The sequence below is a fragment of the Dromiciops gliroides genome, chromosome 6 (genome assembly GCF_019393635.1).
Source record: "Dromiciops gliroides isolate mDroGli1 chromosome 6, mDroGli1.pri, whole genome shotgun sequence".
NCBI classification, from domain to species: domain Eukaryota; kingdom Metazoa; phylum Chordata; class Mammalia; order Microbiotheria; family Microbiotheriidae; genus Dromiciops; species Dromiciops gliroides.
This window is the reverse complement of record NC_057866.1, coordinates 269891573-269905699: the sequence shown is the minus strand read 5'-3', so window position 1 is coordinate 269905699 and position 14127 is coordinate 269891573.

Below are 14127 nucleotides of genomic sequence, written 5' to 3'. Positions count from 1 at the left end.
ATTGATTAACTTAATGTTTTAAATAAATTGATGACTTGGACATGAGTTATTCACAGTTTCTCCCACATATCATGGATACTACAGTGACTCTTAAAGAACCCCATTTTTGAAACTAATTTGCCTAATCTGCTTTGCTTTAAAATGTCTTTGTTAAGCAAACTGTAAGTGACGCAAACGATAACGGAAAGACCCATGCTGAATCCAAGTAAGCAAGAGACATATTACCAGTGTTTCTTGTATGTTGAAGAGTGTAAAAGACAACACATACCTGGAATGGACTGTGGACACTCACATGTGGAGAAGAGAGATAACCAATGGCAAGGACGAGAGCTGCACTGGTATCCACAAACACAGAGGAAGCACTGTAGCACACAGGACAGCTCCTCAGTGGGAGAAGTAAGGAAAGACATGAGTGATGATCTCTAAAGAAGAAAAATGTGGAGAGGATAGATGGCAGGAATACCCAAAATAAAAAGATCATGGCTTGGATTGGATTAACTTTAATTCAATTCAATCCAATCCAAGTCAATAAATATTTATCAAATGCTTACTACTTGCCAGGGATCCCCTGATGTTGAAATATTAAAGTAAGATGTATCTAGATGAATAATCTGATGAAGAAACATTTCTGTAGATTCTCAACATATGAAAAATAAAGGTTGGCGTATTGGTATCTTTTTTTTTGTGATGACTTTAGTCAGTCAAACAATCAGCAAATAATGTTGTTGGGTGGGCTTACTTATTTTACTTTTGCTTATTTTGTGTCTTTAAATATAAGCACTCTTCTGGTATTTCTGTGTCCATAATGGAATACTATAATCTGAAGTTTAGAGTGTCCTATAGCTAATATATCATGGGCTACAAAGATTTTGAAATGAAATTTTGCAAAGTGGCATAAATGATAACACCAGAGAAATTCAGGATGAGCAAAGGAGGTGGACAGGTCTTGTTACAAGAGGGAATGAGAACTAACTAATGGATGGTCCACAAATCAAGAAATTTGAAGGAAAGTCCATAATATGGCAGATTCTATTTGTGACTTTCAAGAGTTGCAGGATAAGAAGTAGGAGGAAGACTATGATAAAAACAAGGACTTAGGCTAAAGAATAAAAATTTTAAAAAAAAATTGCGATGGTTACTTTGAAGGGTTAGGACCTATGTAGAAAGTTAGAGATAATATTTGGGGAAAGAAGAAATTTGGGAGAACTTGAGGATCAACTGAAGGAAAACAATTTGAACTGAAGGAGAAAGTCTCAATCTGAAGGAAAAAAGAATCCCAAAGGGAAGGAGAAGGTTCAAGGAGAAGGTTAGGCAAGTTAGGTAAGGAAACAGATGGGAAAAGAGACAAATTGGAGGTTAACAAGAGAAGCAAAATGAAGTAGGGTTTGACTGTCACCTGCTTATGAGAAAAAAAAAGTTGAAGGTGTCTGTCAAGTTGTTAAGAGGCGATAAAAGGTTGTAAATGTCTTAACATGTTCTTAGGACGTAGATGTAAATCTCTACAAGCAGATCCAAAAACAAGCCTGAGAATGTCAATCAGTTCTTGTTGTTCAGGGATTTTCAGTTGTATATGACTCTTTGTGACCCCATTTGGAGTTTTCTTGGCGGAGACACTGGAGTGGTTTGCCATTTCCTTAATCAGCTCATTTGACAGATGAGGAACTGAGGCAAAGTGGGTTAAGAGACTTGCCAAGGGTCAGGCAACTAGTAAGTGTCTGAGGTTAGATTTGACCTGAAGAAGGTGAGTACTCCTGACTCCAGGACTGGTGCTCTATCCACTGTATCACTTAGCCATCTCCATCAGTATGGAGAGAAGGCTAATGACAGTGGCTTAGATTCAGTATGTGAACTTTGTATAACTATTATTTATGTTCCATATGTAGGCTTGTCTTGTAAGAGAGGATGAAGGGGCTGAAGGGAAATTTTTATATATTCCAGGTGTTCAGGTATAATGAAGTGTTCCTTAAAAAAACAAGGCCTAGAACCAGAAATATGGCTTAGGGGAGTGATATGAGGGGAGAAAGAGAGTGGGGACAGTTGGAATTGGCAGAAAACAAACTTGACCTTTGTCAGGGGGTTGGAATCTGGAAGAATCACATGGAGAAAGAAGGGAAAGAAAAGGAACATTGTGCCTTTGGAACTCAAAGAAATTTGAAGCCCTTCCTGGAGTGAAAAGAGCTGGATGATCCGAGGAGGAAGCAACTGCTTATCCTCCCAGGAATGATAGAGGGGAGCCAAAGATTCTTACAGGTGAGAACTCATCCATTATGGGTCAAAGGAGGAATGAAATAGTTCTGACTGGTGATTCCCTGCTCAGGGGGTCCTGAGGTAGCTGTTTTCTGACCTAACAACAATAGAGAGGTTTGTTGTCTTTTGATGGCATGTTTCCAAGACATAGCATGTGATTTCCCAAGACTTGTCCAAATAGATCAATACAGCCCACTCCAGTTGTTCACAGGGTCACCAATGATGCTGCCAGAACAACTCAAGAACTGTTGCCAAAGATTATGAAGTCTTGAGTAAGAAACTGAAGGAAACAGGGACTCAGTTCGTGTTTCCTTCAAGACTCCTCATTAAAGACAAAGGTTGCAGAAAAGACAAAATTGGTTTGAGGGGTGAATAGCTTGGATAAGAAGTTGGTGTGAGAATGGGGTTTTGATTTATAAACTACTGCTTACAATATAGAAATGCCAGACTGTAGGCCAAGGTTGGAGTTTATTAAAAAAAAAAGGAATGCAAAAATGTGGTTGTTTGGGTTTTTTCTTTTGCCAATCAAATCAAAAGAATTTTAGAATAAAAAGATGATGGAAGGGGGCAAGCTTCTTAGGTATATTTAGCAAGCTAGATACCATAAAGTATGGTTGAAGGAGAAGAAGGAGGAAGAGGAGGAGGAAGAAGAGGAGGTGAAAGAGGAAGAGGAAAAGGTAGAAGGAGGAGGAAGAGGAGGAGGAGGAGGAGAGAGAAGGAGGAGGAGAAATAATAATAATAATAATAAGAAGAAGAAGAAGAAGAAGAAGAAGAAGGAGGAGGAGGAGGAGGAGGAGGAGGAGGAGAAAAGAATACCAATTGAGACAACCAGGAAAAATTCAGGAAAGGAGCCATGTGAGCCTATGGCCTCAAATTTCTTTGCTTCATTTTGCCTGGTACCTAAACTTTTATATAGGTATATAAACAGAGTTCCTAATACAAGGAGGTGATGATACATAATAGATATCACTGAGGCTTGATGGGGTGATCTATGATTAGAATATGGTTCTGGATGAGTATATCTTATTCAAAAGAAAGAGGATAGATAAAAGTGCAGGCAGGCTAGTACTGTGTATTAAGAACATTTATTTCTGTGAGGACGCCTAGCTGCTGTTGTTTGCCCAAGGACCAATGACATCACCGGTGATATCTTGACTCGTTCATGAAATTAGATTTAAGTGAGACACCTAGCAACCAGAGAAAGGAAACTTGATAGAGAGCATTTGGATAAAAATCAATTAAGAGAGAAATGGAAGCAATTTAATCATTGGGGAATGTTGCTGATGTCTTGACTTGCATGGGAATTCGATTTTAGTGAGGTAGAGTTGCAAAAGTCCTTAGCCTCATTCTCTCTTCCAGAGTCATTGAAGTCCAATGGTGAGACAAAAGTAGGGACAACTGGCAATGGCCTATGATACAGTGGATGGCCATAGGGTCTTTGATGTCTGTTTTTTTTTTTTTTTTTTGCGGGCCAATGGGGGTTAAGTGACTTGCCCAGGGTCACACAGCTAGTAAGTGTCAAGTGTCTGAGGCTGGATTTGAACTCAGGTCCTCCTGAATCCAGGGCCAGTGCTTTATCCACTGTGCCACCTAGCTGTCCCCCAAGGGTCTTTGATGTCTGAACAAGCTCTAAGTGCTTGTTTCAGTTGACTTCATGACTGTGGAAACAAATTGGTCTTATTCATCAGAGGAAGTCTTCCTATGCCTGGGGTAGACAATTCCCTACCTCACCAATGGATTTGAAGCCTATCAGTTACCTTCAACCTGGGTTAGTCCCTCTGCTGAGATGCTGTTATTGAGGTGTGGCTGTTATGCATGCTACCATTTCTTGGAGCCACAGGTGAGAGTTAGGTGACAGGTGGACACCAAAGGTGGATGAACAGTCATGAAAAGGGCTCAGTAAGTCTTCAGACTGCTCGTCCTTCCTGGACACTCCATGTGCCTCATTCCACTTCAGACCATCCAAACAAAAAGAGGAAATAGGTGATTAATTCAGGAAACAGATCACAAGCTTGTCACAAAGGCTCATACCATAGTGATGGAGCACTTGAATTTTCCAGACATTTACTAGAACCCTCTCTTTAACAAATGCAGAACAGCCAATAACTTCTTGACATCTTTTCTTTTCTTTCTTTCTTTCTTTCTTTCTTTCTTTCTTTCTTTCTTTCTTTCTTTCTTTCTTTCTTTCTTTCTTTCTTTCTTTCTTTCTTTCTTTCTTTCTTTCTTTCTTTTTGGTGAGGCAATTGGGGTTAAGTGACTTGCCTAGGGTCACACAGTTAGTAAGTTGGCAAGTGTCTGAGGCCGGATTTGAACTCAGGTCCTCCTGACTCCAGGGCCAGTGCTTTATCCACTGCGCCACCTAGCTGCCCCACGTCTTTAATTTAGCATTTTATTTTTCCCAAATTACATGCAAAAACAATAACCAACATCATATTTAAAATTTTGTGTTCCAAATTCTCTCCTTTTCTCCCTCCCCACCCTGTGCCCTTTGAGAAGGCAAGCAATTCAATATAAGTTATACATGTGCAGTCATGCAAAACATCTCCATATCAGTCATGTTGTAAAAGAAAACAGACATAAAAAACCTCAAGAAAAATAAAGTTAAAAAATACACTTCAGTCTGTATTGACACTGTGAGTTCTTTCTCTGTGGAAGGATAGCATTTTTTCAACATAAATCCTTCAGAGTTGTCTTGGATCATTGTTTTGTTGAGAATAGCCAAATCTTTCACAGCTGATCATCTTACAATACTGTGTAGATAGTACATTTCACTTTGTATCAGCTATGTAAATCTTTCCAGGTTTTTCTGAGAGCATTTTGCTTATCATTCCTTAAAGCACAATAATATTTCATCATAATCACATAACACTATTGTCATCCTCAGACGATGGGCATCTCTCAATTTCCAATTATTTTCCACCAGAAAAGAGCTGCTATAAATATTTTTTGTTCTTTTTCTTTGTTTCTTATCTCTTTTTGGATACAGACCTAATAGTGATATTGGCAGGTCAAATAGTATGCAAAGTTTTATAGCCCTTTAGGCATAGTTCCAAATTGCTCTACAAACGGTTGAATCAGTTTACAACTCCACAAACAGTTCATTAATGTCTCATTTCCCCATATCCTTCACAATATTTGTAATTTTCCTCTGCTATCCTATTAGCCAATCCAATAGGTATGAGGCACTACCCCAGAATTGTTTTGAATTACATCTTTCTAATCAATAGTGAGTTGGAAGATTTTTGTTCATATGGCTATAGATAGCTTTGATTATTTAATCTGAAAACTGTTCATATCTTTTGATCACTTCTCAATTGGGGAATGGCTCTTGTTTTAATAAATTTGACTCAGTTCTCTATATGTCTGAGAAATGAGGGCTTTATCAGACAAACTTGCTTCAGAATTTTTTTCACAGTTACTATTGCTAACCATATTTCCCTCCATCCTATTTCTGCCCCATGCCTCTTATTCTATTCTCTATCTTCTTTCACCCTGTCTCTCCCAAAAGTGTTTTGCTTCTGACTACCCCCTCTCCAATCTCCCCTGCCTTCTATCACTACCCCTCTATTCCCTTCCCCTTCAACTTTTCTTCATGATAAGATTGATTTCTACACCCAATTGAGTGTGAATGTTATTTCCTCTTTGAGTCAATTCTGATGATGCTCATTCTCCTGTATTTCCCCTATCTTCCCCTCTACTGTATAAGCTTTTTTTTGCTACTTTTATGTGAGATAATTTACCCCCATTCCACCTCTCCCTTTCCCTTTCTCCCAGTGCATTCTTCTGTCATGCCTTAATTTTATTTTTTAAAGATATCATCCCTTCATTTTCAACTCATACCTGTGCCCCTGTCCAACTATACTCCATCCAGCTGCCCTAATAATGAGAAAGTTCTTATGAGTTACAAGTATCATCTTCCCATGTAGAAATATAAACAGTTTAATCTTTTTAAATCCCTTATGATTACTTTTCCCTGTTTATCTTTTTATGTTTCCCTTGAGTCTTGTATCCGAAAGTCAAATTTTCTATTCAGCTCAGGTCTTTTCATCAATAATGCCTGAAAGTCCTCTCTTTCACTGAATGCCCATCTTTCTCCCTGAAGGATTATAATTAATTTTGCTTGGTAGGTGATTCTTGATTGTAGTCCTAGTTCCTTTGCCCTCTTGAATATCATATTCCAAGCCCTCTGATCCTTTTATGTAGAAGCTGCTAAATTTTGTCTTATTCTGACCGTGACTCCACGATACTTGAGTTGTTTTTTTTTTTTTCCTGGCTGCTTGACATATTTTCTCCTAGACCTGGGATCTCTGGAATTTAGCTATAATATTCCTGGGAGTTTTCATTTTGGGATCTCTTTCAGGAGGTGACCAGTGTATTTTTTCAATTTCTCTTTTACTCTCTTTTACTCATCATCTTCTTGGAAGATGATGTCTAGGTTATTTTTTTATCATGGCTTTTAGGTAGTTCAGTAATTTTCAAATTATCTCTCCTGGTTCTATTTTCCAGGTCAGGTGTTTTTTTCCAATGACACATTGCCTTACATTTTTTCATTCTTTTGGTTTTGTTTTATTTTTTCTTCATGACTTCTAAAATCATTAGTTTCTATTTGCTCAATTCTAATTTTTAAGGAATTATTTTCTTCAGTGAGTTTTTGTGTTTCCTTTTCCATTTGGCCAATTAGGCTTTTCAAGGCATTATTTTTCTCACTGGCTTTTTGTTCCTCTTTTACCATTTGACCTAGTCTGTTTTTAAGGTGTTTTTTCCCAGTAAGATAGGTAGGATACCACAGACTAAATTTCCATAAGGGAACTTAGCCTAAGAGTAAAGGAAATTAAAATTTAAAGACACAATGAGAAGTAATTCCAACCAGGAGGAGAAATAGGAATTTTCCAAAGAGAACAATGTGGATGCACAGGGAACTCACTGGTCAACCTAAGTTTAAGGAAGATGTATACAAAATATGGACACCAGAAAGGTAACATGATGAGTGAGATAGCTTCAGGAGTGGTAAAGCTAAAGATGACTGCAGACTGGTGAGGAATAAATACCAAGGACAACAAAATGGGATGTTTAAAAAGCTACATTGAAAGAAAGGTGAGGATTAAAGGAAAGACTACATCCCCTTCTCACAAGTCTATCTGCTAAACTCTCCAGAAACATATACCTTCTCATTGTCTCTTCTATTTAATTCTATAGATCATTGAAACCTTTCATTTACTGTAGCTTCTGAACCTTTCCTATCTCATGTGTTGTTGTCCCTAAACTGCACATTTGTTGGAGGTGTTTTACTTTTGTATTTGTATCCCTTGCACTTAGAATACTGTTTGGCATATTGTAAGCATTTAGAAGACACTTTTTCATCCATCCATCCATCCATCCATCCATCCATCCATCCATCCATCCATCCATCCATTCATTCATTGAAAGAGAAGGTTCAGAACACTGTTTCCTCCTCATCTGGATGGGGTGTGTGTGAATCAAACATGATCTCATTGATATAGAGACCTCTCAGTGCCTCTTAGAATCGGTCAGCTGGTAGGCCATGGTTTGGCCTTACTCTGTGCGATAGATTTCAGAGTTATTTAAGAATTTTTAATGATCAAAATTGTCTAGCACAGGAATGAGCTGCCTCATGACACTGTGAGCTCAAGACTATTCAAGAGCAGAATAGATGACCAGTTGTCAAGGATATTAGAGGTCATTAATATTTTGTATTGAGATTCAAATTTGAGAGCCACTGAAGCCTCTTTTGACTAAGAATCTACTGATGAAGAGAAATAGAGTGGGATCTTATTTTCTTTAAGAAATCCTATGCCACAAATTTAAGAGGACATAGTTCCTTGAATTTATCAAGATATGCAATGAATTACAGTATTGAAAGCATAGGTCCAATCCCTATGCTATAATTAGGCAGAACTTAATTCTATGACTTCAGGATCATAGAATCACAGATTTAGAGTTGGACCTTTGAGGCCATGTAGCCTACTTCCCTCATTTTGCAGATAAGGAAACTGAGGCAGATATGAACATGAACTGGCATAATTTGTATTGAGCCATTTGTCATCTATGGGTGCTGATAGGTCCCTTTAGCAATTCTCTGGGCCCAAGCAATAGTATCATTGCTTTTGGAAATTAATTAACTGTATTATAACTTCACTCATCATCCCTGTGACTATCCTGAAGAAGTTCCCTAGATGTGATATATACCCTTAATAGAATACCCTTATCTCCCCCTATTAGAATGTAAATTCCTTGAGGGAAGGCACTATTTCAACTTTTATTTTTGTAGTGCCCACCCTGTCTCCTATATCAGGAATGCTCTTCCTCTTCATTTTTGCTTCTTGGAACTTCCAACTCCTTTTCTTGGGGGGGGGGGCAGGGCAACGAAGGTTAAGTGACTTGCCCAGGGTCACACAGCTAGAAAAATTTCAAGTGTCTGAGGCCAAATTTGAACTCAGGTCCTCCTGAATCCAGGGCTGGTGTTTTATCCACTACACCACCTATCTGCCCCACTCCCCATCCCTCTTAATGTTAGTACATTCCTTTTGTGATCATATCCAGTTCATCCTGTGTAGATCTTGTTTCTACAGTCATTTTCATAGCATTTCTCCCATGAGATTGTAAGTTCCTTGATAGCAGAGACTAAAAAATTATTCCTCAGTTTCTAGGAGAGTGCCTGGCATATAATAGACACTTAAGAATTGATAGTTGATTGACTGACCCCCTGGATTCTCTTCTTTGCTCTAGTCTTATCAACACTTCCTTTTATGCCACTTTGGTCTTCTGTCTCCCTGTTTGACATTTTTTATTTAGTTGCTCCTCAGGTATCTTCAATTCAGCATTTCTAAAACAGAACTCATTAGCTTTCCTTCCAAACCATCCCCTTGCTGCATGTTTCTTATTACTTTGGAGAGGACTTCGCCCTTTCATTAAGCCAGGTTTATAATGTCTGTGTCACTCCTCTCTTTCACTCACCCCATATTTACATTTTGTCTTTGCATCTCCAGCAGCAAGTACAGTGCCTGGCATGTTGTAGACTCTTTTTAAATGCCAGTTGATTTAAATTGAATTTGTTAGACCAGACCTTGGCTAGAAGACACAGAGACTATGCCTGGATTTGTAATAACAACAATAATTGAGATTTATAGAGCACTTTAAGGCTCTATGAGATAAAGTGCCTTCCTTACAATGGCTGTGTGTGGTGGAGAATGAAAGTCTCATTATCCACATTTTAAAGCTCAGGAAATGAAAACACAGCAAGGTTAGGTGACTTGCCCGTGGTCACATAACTGGGAAGTGGTAGAACTTTGGAAGCCAATCCAATAATCTAATCCAATTCATCCCAGAAAACATTTGTTATTATTATTATTTAGTTATTTTGATTTTATTGCTGCCCTTTTCTGGGTATCCATTTGGGGTTCATGGTGTCAAACAGTGTAACATGTTTCTTCAAACCTACTTTTTGTTCTCTTACTTTCAAGGAATTCTAGAAGTTTTTATTAAAGGGAGAGCTCTTATTTTTAGAGTTGGTGTCATTAGGTTTATTGAACACTATTTGCTTATATTCTATTTCCTTAATTTCTTCTTTTTTTTTTTGTGAGGCAATGGGGGTTAAGTGACTTGCCCAGGGTCACACAGCTAGTAAGTGTTAAGTGTCTGAGGCTGGATTTGAACTCAGGTACTCCTGACTCCAGGGCTGGTACTCTATCCACTGCGCCACCTAGCTGTCCCCCTTAACTTCTTTCTCCACTGAACCATTTCATATAACAAAGAAAACAATCCTAAGCAAAATAATTTATTTAATGAGTTGCATTGATTTTGTTCACTGCAAGTTTTTTCATTTTTGTTCATTCAAAATTATTGATTTTATCTTCTTTTATAACCATTATCCTTTGTTTACTCAAGAATTCTTCTAGCCATCCTTTAAAAATTACCTCCTTCCCTTTCCCCCAATTTCTTTTTTTCAATTTCTAAAAATTATATGATATTTTAATATGTAGATCTTATATCCATTTGGAGTTCATTGTAGCATATTGATTTAAGCCTATTTTTTGCCATCCTACTTACAAGTAATTCTAGAACTTTACATCAAAGATGAAGCCCTTGCATCAGTTCATGTAAGGTTTTAAAAAATTTGTTTTTTTGCCCTCTATTTTTTTATTCATTTGGATGTGCTTTATTGTGTCTTGGTTTCTCATAAAGTCACTGGCTTCCATTTGTCCAATCCTAATTCTTAGGCAATTATTTTCATCAGAGAGCTTTTGTACCTCCTTTTCCATTTGGCCAATTTGACTTTTCAAAATGTTGGTTTTTTTCTAATGTCTTTCCTGCATCTCCCTCATTTCTCTTTCCATTTTTTCCTCTACCTCTCTAACTTTATCTTCAAAGTCCTTTCTGAGCACCTCTATGGCCTGAGACCAATTCGTATTTTTCTTGGAAGCTTTAGATATAGGGGCCCGGACATTGACATCTTCCTCTGAGGGTGCCCCTTGGTCTTCCTTGTTACTGAAGAAACTTTCTGTGGTCCTCACCTTTCTCTTTCGGCTCATCTTGCCATTCTTTTACTTGACTTTTAGCTCCTTAAAGTGGGGCACTGTTTCCAGGTTGCAGTATCCCAAGCTTCAGAAGTCCCAGGTGGTATGATTTAAGGAGGATCAGGTTCTTCCCTCGCCCGGCCTGTTCCCTGGTCCTAGATGACCCCAGACCAACTTGCCAATCAACCAGCTTTGTGTGTTGTGATTGTTAGCTCTGATGAGCCCGTGCCCCATCCCCACATGGGCCACTGCTACTCAAGCCTACCTCCTGGTTCTCAGCAGGGGTGTAAAACCCAAGTTCTGCCGTAGCACCTGCATATACCCCTGTAGACTCTCCCCTGCCCAGGGCTCAGCCCTCTCACCAGACTGTGAGCTTAGTTCCAGACAACACTGGTGCTTCAGCTGATTCAGAGGCTCTGGGAATCTGCTTCTCTGGTGAGGCCTTCCTGGGACTGGATCTGTGTCAGGGTGACTGTGGGGTTGGGCCCGACTCCTATATCAGCACAGCAGCTCCCTCCATCTGACCTTCCAGGCCATTGTTGGTTAGAAGATGATTTCAGCACATTCTTCTGTGAGTTTTGCTGCTCCGGGCATTTTCCTATGGCGTTATTTGGATGGTTTTTGGAGCGATAGTGTCATGAGTTCGACAGCTCACTGCCTTTCCTCTGTCATCTTGGCTGCCTCATGTAAGTTTTTACAGGTTTTTTTTTGAAATCATCCTGTTCTTCCTTTCTTAAAACACAATGGTATTTCATTACAATCATATACTACAACTTATTCAGCCATTCCTCAATTGATGTGCATCCTCTCAATTTTGAATTTTTTGTCATCACAAAAGAGCTGTTATAAATATTTTTGTACAATCTCTTTGGGATACCAATTTAGTAGTGGTATTCCTGGGTTAAAGGGTATGCAAAGATTTATAACACTTTGAGCATAGTTCCAAATTGCCTTCCTGAATGGTTGGATCAATTCACAACTCCACCAACATTGCATTAATGTCCCAATTTTCCCACATTCCCTCTAACATTTATTATTTTCCTTTTCTGTCACATTAGCCAACCATTGATAGGTGTGACGTGGTACCTTAGAGATGTTTTAATTTGCATTTCTTTAATCAATAGTGATTTAGAACAATTTTTCATATGACTATAGATAACTTTCATTTCTTCATCTGAAAATTGCCTGTTCATATCCTTTGACCATTCATCAACTGGGGAATGACTAATATTCTTATAAAATTGACTCAGTTCTCTGTTTGAGAAATGAGACCTTTATCAGAGACACTTGCTGTAAATCCCCCCCCCACCCCCAGCTTTTTGCTTTCCTTCTAACCTTGGCTTCATTGCTTTTATTTTTGCAACACCTTTTTAATTTAATGAAATCAAAATAAACCATTTTGTATTTCATAATGATCTCTATCTCTTGTTTAGTTCTAAATTCTTCCCTTATCTTTTGTTCTGACAGGTAAACTATTCCACATTCCTCTAATTTGCCCATGCTATCACCCTTTGTGTTTAAATCATGTACCCATTCTGTAGGATTTAAAAAATAAATCAGGTGGGGCAGCTAGGTGGTGCAGTGGATAAAGCACCAGCTCTGGATTCAGGAGTACCTGAGTTCGAATCTGGCCTCAGACATTTAACACTTACTAGCTGTGTGACCCTGGGCAAGTCACTTAACTCCCATTGCCACACCAAAAAAACCAAAAAACCAAACCAAAAACCAAAAATAAATCAGGACATCTACAAAGAAATAATTTCCTTTTCTTTGTATATGCTTATTTCCTCAGTTAATTTTCTTTTCTCATTGTTAGCATTTCCCGAATTTTATAACAGTGGCTGCAGTGGACATTTTTCACTTACCTTTGATCTTATTAGAAAGACTTTTCAGGTTTCTTCATTACAAATTATAGTAGCTTTTAATTTTCTGTAATATTTATTATATTAAGGAAAGATTCATTCACTGAGATGTTTTTTAGTGTCTTTTAAAATGTGAATATGCTGTATTTTGTCAAAGATTCATTCATTCACTCATTTATTTATTTGTTCATTTATCTACCTACCATCTATTTATGATCTAGGAAGTTAGGCTATTGGAAGGAGCATCAGTATATATGCTGAGCTTCCATAGTAGAGAGACAGGAGTTAGGAGCAGACAAAGCACTAACCTTATTAAAGGAGGAAGTAGAATTTCTGAGGGCCAATCAAAATAGCCCTAAGAAAATAAGTTTGGGTAGCATGAACCTCAAAGGAGAAGAGACTATTGGAGATGGAGAATCTGGAATGACCAATGTGGAAGAAGGAGCATTCTGAATCCCCTACCATGACCAGCAGGTTGGGGTTATAGGACAAAATGGAGCCAGTGTTGGAAAAGGTGACAAGGGAAGCAGGATAAGTGGGAGGGAACCAGGTTTTAATAAATCCCAGGAGATGTAAGGAATAAAAAAATGAAGGTTCTGAGATGAAAGAAAGTTTGTTAATGATAGGGCAGGCATTCCAGAGGGCACAGTGAAAGGAACATGTAGTTCTGGAATGGGACTTTGTACAAGAGAAAGGGGGAAAGATTGAGGTTAATGGGAGGAAGCCAGCATTTGGGTATGGGGAATAGGACTTGTACTTTGAGAACGGGAGGTTCAGAATCACTGATATGGGAAGAATATAATGAGGTGGGAATATGCTAACCATTGAGGAATGAGTCTAGGCAGAGTGGTTGGAGAGGGAGGCACATAGTAAGACTGTTTGAGATCCCCTCTCCTTCAGGTTAACATTGTCCTCTGAGGCTTGCCTCACAGTTGACAGGAGTAGAATGGGGTGTGGGAGCTGGGTTAGGAAGTTTGCACTGGGAAAAATTCGTGGGAGCAGGAGATAGATGAGACCTTGTCTTGGGGCTGCCCTGCATTGGAGAAGTTCTTGAAGACCAAGGAAGTTGGAAGGTGAGAGTTTGGTGATACTGTGTGAGCCCAGAATTTAAGATAGCCCAAGCCAGGCCAAAGGAAGATGGAAGGAGGGCAGTGGGCATTTTTTGGAGGCTGGTGGAAGTAGGAGTCTTGTCCCCAATAATGTGGAGAGGATCTGATAAAGGTGGGGAGGTTAGCAGGGAAGGGCATGATGGCTCAGAGTTGGAGATAGCCCAGGGTTGGGAAGGAAATAGGAAGGGAAGAAATGAAAAAAAGGAAGGAAAGAGGTAAGTAAGACAAGAAAGGAGGAAAGAAGAGAGAAAGAAGGAAGGAAAGAAGGGAGGGAGAGAAAGAGACAAGAAAAAAAGGACTATATATATGTATGTATATGTGTGTGTGTATGTGTGTATGTGTCTATATTCATCATATATGTGTCTATATTCATCT